This window comes from Octopus bimaculoides, chromosome 3 (genome assembly GCF_046866305.1).
Source record: "Octopus bimaculoides isolate indiv1 chromosome 3, ASM4686630v1, whole genome shotgun sequence".
In the NCBI taxonomy this organism is placed as follows: Eukaryota; Metazoa; Mollusca; class Cephalopoda; order Octopoda; family Octopodidae; genus Octopus; species Octopus bimaculoides.
Window position 1 is genome coordinate 148,040,541 of NC_142930.1, and position 12,292 is coordinate 148,052,832.

A 12,292-nucleotide genomic window follows, 5' to 3' on the forward strand; every position below is an offset into this window, starting at 1 on the left:
ACACCATCACCTGTTCAACAAACTCTGCTGCCACTACCACCACCTTTGAACCAGGCAGTACATACACCAACATAAACAAAAATATTCAAAAGAACATGTCCGCCAGCACAACAAAATCAAATTTCGCAGATGCTCTAAAGGAAAAAAGAACAATAGTGACATTCACACAACAACAAATTAAAGACACAAAATCCCTTCTTACGAAAGAAGGCGATGATGTGAGAATAAACATTCCAAAAGATATTATAGAAAAAACCCCCAAAAAATGCATCATTTATAAACTGGTAAACATAAAAACCAGACGTGTAGAAAATTTTAGCACAGATAAGATCGAGGTTTGTCTTAAACTTGTATGGGCTCATCATGATCATGTCACGTGGGGACAAAAATTTGGAACGGTACAGGTGAGATTCTTAAATGAAAATTTAGCGAAGCAATTTTCGACACTCTCTCTCCGCACAGATAACTTGGTGATGATACCGAGTTATCTTGGACAGAGAGTGACCAAAGTAATTATAAAAAATGTGCCATCAGAAGTGGACACCCAATGGCTAATATCGGCCATATGCCTCGAAATGGAGGAGGCCAATATTTTTGAGATTACGGTCGTAGAGGAAAAGAACTGGGGAGGGAAAAATCTGGAAATCCTTCTCCACATCACGGAGGAGGCTTCACAGAAAATTCCTCCAAACATTAGACTGGCAGAGGACCACAAGCTGTATGTGGTGGTAGAGGGCAGGTGGCCTCGCTGTTACCTATGCAACAGCGAGGCACATCTGAAAAAGGACTGCCCTCTGCCCGCTAAACAAAAACAACAACAACAACAACAACAGAAGCAACTACCAAATATTCCCAACAGAAAAACTTTACTACCAACACCACCAGCAACACAAAAACAACAACAGAAATATCAGCAATAACCACAACAGAAAAGACAACAGAAACTGCAAAAACAGAAGAGAAAAAAAAAGAAAATTCCAAGACTGCCTCTCCCTCCCCCATATCACATACACCACACACAAATAACAAGCAGCCAACACCAACAAAAACAGCAACACAAACACTCACAGAAACACACACAGACGCACAAAATTTGCCGTTACCTCTTTCTGACTCCTCAGAACTCTCATCATCGGATGAAGAGAGTGGGGAGGAGTGGAAAATAGCTACGAAAGGAAAGAGGAAGCGCAGTAAGAAGAAAACAAAACAAAATGCAAACACAAACAAAGCAGGGAGATTCACATCTCCCGAAAATACACCTAACACCAATAGTAATATGCAAAAAACAATGCTAACAGCAATAGACAGTACAAACACAGAGTTGATGAATTACATCAACTCTAAAACAAACATCACAAATAACGACATCAAAACAAACAACCACCTACACACAACACCGCCAAAACACATTAAAATTTACCATGTATCACCAGCATTGCACCACAAAATAAAATACCTCTACCCCAACTCGGTAGGGGGATGTCAAAAATATTTGTGCAAGAAATTGTACAATAACCTCCTTGGTGAAAAATTCAAGGAGGAAACGAAACTTGCAAACAGTAAGTAGCTCTCTTTTCCTTTCCTTTTGTGCTTTAAAGCACACGTATAAATAAAATCATGGTGAAGATTGGTTGTGTGAATGTGCGTGGCTTGGGGTCCCCTTGGAAACAAGGGTACCTCTTAAATGACATCAAATCACACAATTTGGATATCATAGCCATTAGTGAGACCAGACTCCATGAACCCCGGGCCCTACAGTCCATGTTTGGCGGACAGTTTAACATTTATTTTTCTCCCTGTTTGCCGAGGATGGGCGGTAGTGGCACGGCGGTTCTTTTTCGCAAGAGTCTGGATCTCCAAGTAAAGACGATATTTACGGACCCGGAGGGTAGACTGGTTGTCCTAGATGTGGACGGCAGCGATGGAGGCGCTTTTCGGCTGCTGGCAGTTTATGTCCCTCCTTTAACAGGTCGGTCGGACTTCTTTCGACGTCTAGAAGTATTCCTGGGAACGTCTCGTCCATTACTTTTAGTGGGGGGTTGGAATGCTACCTTGGACACGCATCTAGACTACGTGGGGAGTGATAAAACTAGAAGGGGATGCAAAGGCCTCGGAGACCTGCTCAGACGCTTCCAGTTGTCTGACAGGTACCGACTCGACCACCCAAATGTGCCAACGTGGACTTGGAGCAACCGCATTGGGTCGTCGAGATCGTATCTAGATAGGATAGTGTGTAGGACAAGAGATAGAGATAGTTTAGGATGTGACGTGTACGCTAGACTTAGATAAGGCACATAGGCAGGGTCCCGGTTACTGGAAACTAAACGCGTCTTTCCCGTCAAGACAGGTTTTCAGAGACCGGATTAGCACGTTAGTAAAGAGGGCTTTGACGGGAGCCATCGTCAACAACAAATGGTGGTTTGCCCTCAAGAGAGCAGTAAGGGTGGAAGCAATAAGGTATAGCAGGGCACTAGCTGTAGAGAGGAACAGAGTAGAGGGGGAGCTAGTGATAAAGTTAGAAGAGGCATTGCGAAGTGGCATCGCATCCGACGTTTTAGCGGCGAGGTTGGCCCTCGACCAACACTTCAATGCTAAACACGAAGGGTGTGCTGTCAGGGCAAAGATGCGTGCTCTGAGGAATGAAGGTGTTGGAGCCGCACGAGAGGCCCGGGTGGCGGAGGCGCAGCGAGGAAACAGAGCCACTATCCGGTCTCTGGTAGACGAACAGAGGCGCGAATTGCTCGAGCCGAGCAAGATGTGCGAGGCGTTTCAGCGGCATTTTGCCCGACTGTTCGGGAGGAGTGGCGAGCGAGAAGGCAGGGTGGACTTTAGTGCCTACCTGCACAGCTTGCCACGACTCTCGGCAAGAGAGGCGGAGTGCTGCGAAGGGGTCATCACGGCGGAGGAGGTGAGGGACGCGATGGCGGGTTGCTCGACGGAGAAATCTCCGGGTTTGGATGGTCTGCCCTACGAGCTTTACAACTGTATGCCAGACTTGTTTGGAGACGTCTTGGCGGCCGTGTACTGCAACTGGCAGCAGAACGGGAGCATTCCCGGTTTTGTGAGTCGAGGAGCGGTAACGCTGCTGAAGAAAGATCCAAACAAGGGGGACGCCATAGTTAACTTTAGGCCCATCACTCTGCTCAATGCAGACATGAACATTTTGGCCAAGGTGTTAGCCAAGCGGTTGGCGCTTGTCATCGAGAAACTGGTCGGCACGGTGCAGACGTGCGCCGTGCCGGGCCGGAGCATCCATGACAACCTCCATCTGATGCGCTACATCATAGAGAGGGTAGTTAAGGAACCTGGCATGGGTGGGGCCCTGATCAATTTGGATCAATCCAAAGCTTTCGATAGGGTAGACCATCGATACTTGGAGGCCGTCCTCGAAGCGGCCGGCTTCGGTCCCGTTTTCCGCGGCTGGATGGCTGCCTTGTACACAGGCATCCGTTCGGTTGTTCGCGTCAATGGACGTCTATCGGGACCCTTCGACATTGCACGTTCGGTCAGTCAGGGATGCCCCTTATCGCCGCTCCTGTACGTATTGACTCTCGAGCCACTACTGCGGAAGCTGGCGACGCTGAAGGGCATCCCGCGAGAACTGGGGTGCGGGACGAGCATGTCGGCATACGCGGACGACGTCACCGTCATAGCGTCTAGCCACGAGCACATCGAGCTTGTCGGCGAGACGCTGAAAGACTACGAAGTGGTGACGGGAGCGAAAATCAACTGGGACAAGTCGGTGGGTTTGCTGCTCGGCACCTGGAGAAGCAAGCCCATACCGTCTGGCAGCGCCTCAGTAGTGGGACGCTGGACGGACGGTCCGGTCAAGTTGCTCGGAGTCTGGTTCGGTCCGGACCTGCAAACGGAGAAGAACTGGGACGAGGTAACGAGTAGGGTGGCCACTCTCTGCCGGCAATGGTCCGAGAGGAAGCTGTCCCTAAAAGGTCGGGCGGAGGTGGCGAACGCGTACATCGCGTCCGTCATCGAATACCGCCTGACCGTCGTGCCGTGTCCCGATCGCGCCATCACCGAAATGGAGCGCATCCTTTTCCGCTTTTTGTGGAAAGGAAGCGTTCCGATGGTGAGGCTGAAAGGAGGGCTGGACATGCCCTGGTTGATGATGCGCAGACACGCGCTGAGACTGTGACATCTCCGGCTCTACGTAGACGACGGTGAGCAGGTGTGGTCGCCGTTTGTGCGACGCGCTTTCCCGCAGCTCGTCTCCATGACCGAGCTGCAGTCGTGGATAAAAAAAAGGCCGAGGAATGGCGAATGGCACCGTGAGTGTCGCGTTGCTCTGCAACAACTTTGCCGTCCCGGGTCGACCTTGAGCGGCTGCATCACAACGAAGTCATTCTATAGGGGATTAGTGGAGGGCAAGTACGACGACGATCTCGGGGCGAACCTGGGCGTCGACGAGGAATACCTAACCCGCCTGTTCAGGACGACTTTCGGACCGGGACCTATAGACAACTTCCAGAGATCCCTGGCCTGGCAGTGCTACCGAGAAGCGCTACCCGTTCGGGATAAGCTCTATAGACACGGCTCGTGAAAGGCGGGGGCCGACCTGCCCGAGATGCGGTCAGAGCGACGAAACCGTTCTGCACGCACTCGTGCAGTGTCCAACCTTTTCGGAGCTGTGGGCTTATGTCGAACGACTGCTGTCACGTGTGGGACGAGTCGGTTTATCAACCGAGTCTATCGTTAATATTGTCACGCCTCCTTCCTTTAAACGGGAAGAAAGAGCTGTATTTATCGTACTTGTGGCTATGGCGAAAGAATGCATCTGGTGGACGCGTCTGAAAGGATTAGAGACAAACACTTTCCTCTCTGGTCAATCTCTCATCAATTTTTTCAAGTATCACTTGAAAAGGAAGGTGAGAGTAGAGAGGCAAGTGTTGTCTAGCAAATGTTTCGAAAAAAGATGGATACATGTAGCAAGAATGGCACGTATAAATGACGAAGCCACCTTGACCACGATTCTATAAAACGTTAGAAATTTTGTAAACAGAGAGCTACTTACGTTTCTTGCATAAATAAAAGAAATTTTATTTAACAAATTGTGACACTAATGACTGATGTTACCGTGGTCTTTTCGTAGATTTTTCTTTCCACGGATAACCTCCCCATTTATTGGGAATTTTCTGTATTATTTCGTATTTTTTGTAAATACCCCAAACGTTTTGCGATGTTTTTTTTCATCGTTGTCCACACTTTTAATTTTATTTTTATTTTTCTGCTTTGTCTCCCCCCCCCCCTCGAAAAGAAAAACTCTACATTTGTATTTTGTCCCCTCTATGTTGAACCCTGTGTGGCTAATAAAGAAACATATCTGTCTATCTATCTATCTATCTATGCTAGTTCATATACACATAAGTACATACATACATACATACATACATAAAACGGGTAATGATTCCCTTCGGTCATGAATGATCATGGGATTGCACCTACAAAGTTACCCTCCGAGGCACAAGTCCAGACAAGGTTGTTTATGGAGGACCAGCAGTCACCCATGCATACCAGCCTCCCCTCTTTATGCCACCGATATCATCCAAGGAAAAGGCAAAGGCCGATACACCTTGGTACCAGTAACATCGCAAATCATTTCTACTGCAACATGAAATAAAGTGTCTTGCTCAAGAACATAACACACCAGTCGATCAGGGATTCGAACTCACTACCTCATGATTGTGATCCCAACACTCTAACCACTGAGCCATGCACCTTCGCTACATACATATATATATACATACATTTTTGTGTGCTTACGCAATCAATGAAAATTAGACATATGCGTTCATGCCCGCACGTACATTTTATCCGTAAACTGAAATGCTCAGTTTGGAAAATGTCTCATAATATCTTCTGTAACAGGGTGCAAGTCGATAGAATCGTTAAAGTGTGGATAACATTGTCCCCAGTATTTGTTCCGTCTCTTTGCAGCGTTCTGTGTTCAAATCACGCAGAGGTCGAATTTGCTTTTCATGCTTGGGTTATCTGCTCCGAATCTGTGCAACGTGAATTTTAAACTCTACCTTGTCACCGAAAGAACTGCAACTCAGAATCAAAGATATACAGGTTGATGTTCGAATACTTGGGTACCTTTTATAATCCGCAGTTTACACTAATGTACTTGTAGTTTTACTTCTGTTAATTATTTAATTAAATCAAAAATTTGTTTAATGTTAAGTGTGTTGGTGGAGGCACAATAGCCCAGTGGTTAGGGCAGCGGACTCGCGGTCGGAGGATCGCGGTTTCGATTCCCAGACCGGGTGCTGTGTGTGTTTATTGAGCGAAAAAAACCTAAGCTCCACGAGGCTCCGGCAGGGTGGGGGTGGGGGTGGCGACGCCTGTTGTACTCTTTCGCCCCAACTTTCTCTCACTCTTTCTTTCTGTTTCTTGAGTAACGTTGCGATGGATTGGCGTCCCGTCCAGCTGGGGGGGGGGGAACACATACGCCATAGAAACCGGGGAACTGAGCCCATGAGCCTGGCTAGGCTTTGAAAGGGCGACGTTTATCGACGTTTTATCGTTAAGTGTGTTGACCATGGTGGCCACATCTGGTTCAGAAAAATCTGTAACCCGGAAAGGTTGTGGAAGCAAATGTTACGGAAAATTCCATGTTATACGTATGAAACATGTAGTATGAAATAAGCTAGAATACATAGAAGCATAATTTCCTTAGTTCGATTGGAGGATTGCTGCCATAATTACAAAGCTTTTAGAAATACAATAATTCTAAAAATGAAATACAAAGAAAAACGCAAAATACGACGCGTGGAATGATGCGAAGTTAATATCGAGTTAATTCAGAATTAATTGAAAATTGTCAAAGGATTAATTACAGAATAAATGTAGAAGTAGAGCGTCGAAATGAATCTAGAAGTAGGGAAGAGAGTGTCTGCGGACTATGTTAGGCATTATCTTGTAATCTGAATATCTAAGTGCAAGGTGTGACAGATATTTAGCCTGCGTGAATGTGTATGTATCAACTGCACATGCGTAACTGCGATACACAAACGCACGTGCACACACACACACATATGTACATATATATATGTATATATACATACATACATACATACATATATATATATATATATACATATAAGGAGAGAGATGTATATAGAGAGAGGGGAAGGAAAACAAGAGAGAGACAGACAGAGACAGAAACAGAGTGTGAGAGAAATTGCGAAACACACACACACACACACACACACGCACACACACACATACACACATACATATAAATATACATACATATATATATATACATATACATGAATGTGTATGTGTGTGCAATATGTATATATGCATACACACATATATAATACGAGAGAAGAGTTTGTACATGAAATATTTCGTTATGTTGTCTTTCATATGTTATTAATAACATCTGTTACATAAAGTAGATCTTGTAAGCATATTACATTATCAAATCTTCAGAGATTGCGCAGCTGACGTAAATGACCTTTAAGATATACAATTGATATCGAACAGTCATATGGCTTATATAAGCATATGTATATATGTATGTAAGTATGTATGTATTATGTATGTATGCAGGAATGTATTTATGTATGTAGGTATTTATATATGTTTGCATGCATGTATGTATGCATGCAGGGAGGGAGCGACGTCGGTGGGCAGGTATTATATACAGGGTGTCCCAAAAAGATGTACTCGCTCTTTGACTTCCCAGTACCCATGCATTTTGTGTTCAAGCAGATGTTTGTTGATATACATATAATCCTAAAAAGTTAAATTAAATTCAGGAAAATAAATCGTTGCAGAAACAATTATTTAATGTCATTTAAAATTATTTAATATTCTCTCTCATACCTGCGTGTTCGCAAATGTTAGAACTGCCTTCCTTCATTTTCCAAACAAAGCTGATAAGGTCCAACAATGGATTCAACAACATTGCCAAACATTTCATTTGGAATTGCAAGACATTGTATTCGAATTTCATTTTCAAATCATCAATTGTAACTTCAGGTGTCTGAAGAAGGCTGGAAAGTATATCAGCCGAAACGTTGTGTTAACAACAAACAAGATGAGGACAAATATCCGTCGAATGTAAATAATGTAAATAATGTACATAATTCCTCATCTCTTAAATATAGAACTGTATTCACGCTTGTTGTTTACAACTTCTTCCCAACCTTTTTTACAAGATTTTCAATATCTCGTTGGTAGAAATCACCCGATTTCGACTCGGAAAAATGATCCAACCAAGCTCTCAATTCTGCATCAGTATTGAACGAAACTCCGCGCATAGCATTTGAAAGAGATCGAAAGAGGTGGAAATATTGGCTCCATTCAAGCAATTCGTAATGGATAATCCCTTCCCAGTCCCACCATACTCACAAAATCGTTTTACGCGGATGAAGATCTTGTTTCACGCGCGGTATCGCTTGTTTACAAAGGCTAAGCCATTCCTTACGCTGCTTCATATTGATGTACAAACACCATTTTTCGTTGCTAGTAACGATTCAGTAAAGAAATCGTTGCTTGTGTGCATAAGTTGAGCGGTGACGAGCAAGCAAACCAGCGGAGATTGTGGCTCGTTGATTTTTGTTGTCACTTAAAGCATGCGGAATCCATGCTCCACACTTCTGAACCTTTCCCATCGAGTGAAGTTGCTTCTCCATAGCAGTGTGGGAATATTCCATTTTCTCTGCCAATTCCCCTGTCGTTTGACGAAAATTTTCGTGCAAAAGTTGGTTTAATCGCTCTTCAACAAACTCAACAGGACGGCCAGAGCGAGGTGCATCTTTGAGACCAAAATTTCCATTTTTGAACTTGGCATACCAACCACGAGCAGTCTTTCAGCTATGGCACCCTCTCCATATACAGCACAAGTGTCGCGAGCAGCTTTTGCGGCCTTAGAATCTTTATTAAAAGCAAAAGGAAATGCTCGGTTTTCTTAACTTTACATTCCATTTTAATGATCTGAAAATAAACAAAAAGTAACTAATATTAACTGGAAAAAAGGAAGAGAAATAAAATAGATTCCAAAATGATTCAAAGATAGAATTTTCGGAAAAATAGATTCCAAAATTTAAAAACGCAATAAATTCCAAAATTTAAAAAAACGGCAGGAACTTAGTTGCCAATCTAATATATATATGTGTGTATGTGTGTGTGTGTGTATGTGTTTGTGTGTGTTTGTGTATGTGTGTGTGTAGGAGGAGTCCCTGAAAACTTTCTGGCTTGAAGGTTATCTTGAAAGGCCTGGCAGGAGGCCCAACAATTCCAAGTTCTTTTACGGGGTTTAGAAAAACCGGAGGACCGCTGCAAAAAGTGTGTGAGCCCGAGAGGGTAATATGTTGAATAAAATCATAATTAACTAATCCTCCTGTATTCTCTATTAACCAAAGCCAGGAACTTTCAGCTTCCCCTCGTATTTACGTATGTATGTGTGTATGTATGTATGTATGCATGTATGTACATATGGGGGTGAGGGTGCTGAAAAGTTTCTGGCTTTATCGATGTCACCAAAGACCTGGTTGGAGGCCCAACTTTCAGAGCTCTTTTACAAAGTTTAGAGAAACCGAAGGACCGCTGCAATAAATGTGTGAATCTGAGAGGGGAATATATTGAATAAAATCATAATTAACTGGTCCTCTTGTATTTTCTTTTACACAAAGCCAGGAACTTTTCAGCATCTCCTGGCACGTATGTACGTATGTATGTTTGTGAGTACTAGGGTGAGTCAAAAAGTAATGCCATTTTGTTTAGGACTGGTATAATTACCAATACAGGAACATGTATTATACATCAAAATCAAACTGGTTCTCTGTGGATCACATCCCTACTTCTCAAAATAGTCACTGTTTCTCTCAACAGCAATGTTCCACCTTCAAATTAGAGCATGTATCCCTGCCCCGTAAAATTCTGTTGACTGTTCTTTGAGCCACTTCGCTACCTCCACACTCACCAGATTTAGCGCCTTCAGCTTCATCTCTTCGGCGCCACGAAAGAGGGTTTGAGAGGCAAACATTATTCCAGTGACGAGGACGTGAAAATTGTAGTGAAGAAGTGGCTCAACAGAATTTTACGAGCAGGGATACATGCTCTCATTCAAAGGTGAAATATTGCTATTGAGAGAAACGGTGACTATGTTGAGAAGTAGGGATATGATCCACAGAGAACCAGCTTGATTTTGATGTATGATACATGTTCCTGTGTTGGTAATTTTATCTGTCCTAAACAAAATGGCATTACTTTTTGACTCACCCTCGGACGTACGTACGTATGTGTATATGTATGTATGTATTTATGTAATTAGCAATCGATGCTGTTTATGGATTTAAGGCTGGGAAGTCAGCGTAAGTTTTGCTTATATAACCAAGCCATATTTCGTTTAACCATACAAGTACTAAAAATTGTAATTACGATTTCACTCGATTATATGCTTCTATACACCGCTTTATATGTGTATTCTTCATGTCTTTAAATCTGTATTCATTTTATTTATTTATTTATTTATTTATTTATTTATTTATATATATGTTTTTGTATTTTTTATTCGTTTTATGTTTTTATATGTGTGTTTTTATGTTTTCAGTATGTTTGGTTTTTATTTTTCCTTGGCTGTAAAATATCAAACTTTAAAACCTTATAGTGCCAAATATTTTATTGGACTACGTAAGAAGTAAACCACAACTACTACTACTGCTACTACTACTACTCCTACTACCACTACTACTACTACTACTTCTACTGGCAATATCACCACAACAACAGCACCACCAATCCACCACCACCAATCCACCGCCACCACAACCACCACCACTACCACCACCACCACCACCACCACCACCACCACCACCACCACCAACAACAACAACAACAACAACAACAACAATAACAAAGCAGAACAAAAGAAGTGAAACACAATTTTACATCTGAATCTGACATTGTGTGCTATGGTGTGTTGTTAACGTGTGCGTGCGTGTATGTGTGCGCGGGTGTGCGTGTGTGCTTATGTGTGTGTGTATGTATGTTCCTATGTTTGTATGTTCCTATGTATCTATTTTACTTGTATTTTGTATTTTATTCTCATCGAACGAAAAAGAAAACTTTTAAAAATAAAACGAGAAGAATAAAAACAAACAAACAAAAATCTCTTTTGACATCAGTTGAATTGCGTTCTTTCCTTTGAGGCGATCTGTTAAGCTAAAACAGCAACAAATCCATCGCGACTTTTGATTAATTACAGTTGATTAGTTTTTGAAATATGGCCACGACGAAAGCTTGGCCGGTCGACCATTCGTCTTCTCAGTTTGTTATAAAACCATAAACTACACGGCGTGCGATTTAATTAATAGCACGCTGTGAAGTGCAAAAACCATAGATTGTGCAGTGAATTAATAAATTTACCATCTGCAAACCCATCCTACAACGACCCATTCCTCAAACACTACTCTTATGATGATGATCATCAATACTGTATTAATTGACAGAATACACTAGCAGAGTGGATTGCGTGGCGAGGTTTATTTCTTCTAAATAATACACGTTCGATTTCTACAGATGTAGTAATTATTTATTTGTTGGTTATAATGCGATAAATCCAAATTGTTACACAGAAATTGAACACTTTGGAAAGCTAATTCGATAGAGGACTAAATAGCAATATGTGCTATCAGTATTTCGCATTTCATCATTCACTAACTCTACGAAGTTATCTTATAGCAATATAACTTAACATTCGATAACCGGTTTCTCTCAGCCGGAAATTCGTGTGAGAGAGTGGTGCTACAGTAAACTGGTAGAATCATTTGTAGAATCTGACAAAATGTTTAGCGGTATTTATTTCGGTTCTCTAATTTCCGAGTTCAATTTTCGGCAAAGTCGACTTTGCCTTTCATCCTTCCGGAGTCGATAAAATAGGTGTCAGTTATACACTGGGGTCGATGTAATTGACTAGCTCCCCCCATCTCTCTCTCTCTCTCTCTTTCTGTCTCTCTCTCTGTCTCTCTCTCTGTCTCTCTGTCTCTCTCTCTCTCTCTCTCTCTCTCTCTCTCTCTCTCTCTCTTTCTCCAAGATATCAGGCTTTGTGCCTATAGTAGAATGAATCAGAGTCGACAGCGGCAGCACTGCTAAGCTGACGAGTGAACTATTTGGTTTTTATGAGCCTGGTTAATGAGTTCGATTTCACCAAGGGTAAAATACGGGATAACAAGGGCGCCTCTATTCGGTTGTACCACTTGCTAGAAACAGCAACCAAATATCCCTTAAGCCACAGACTTTCGTTTATAAAACGAAGGCTATGGTT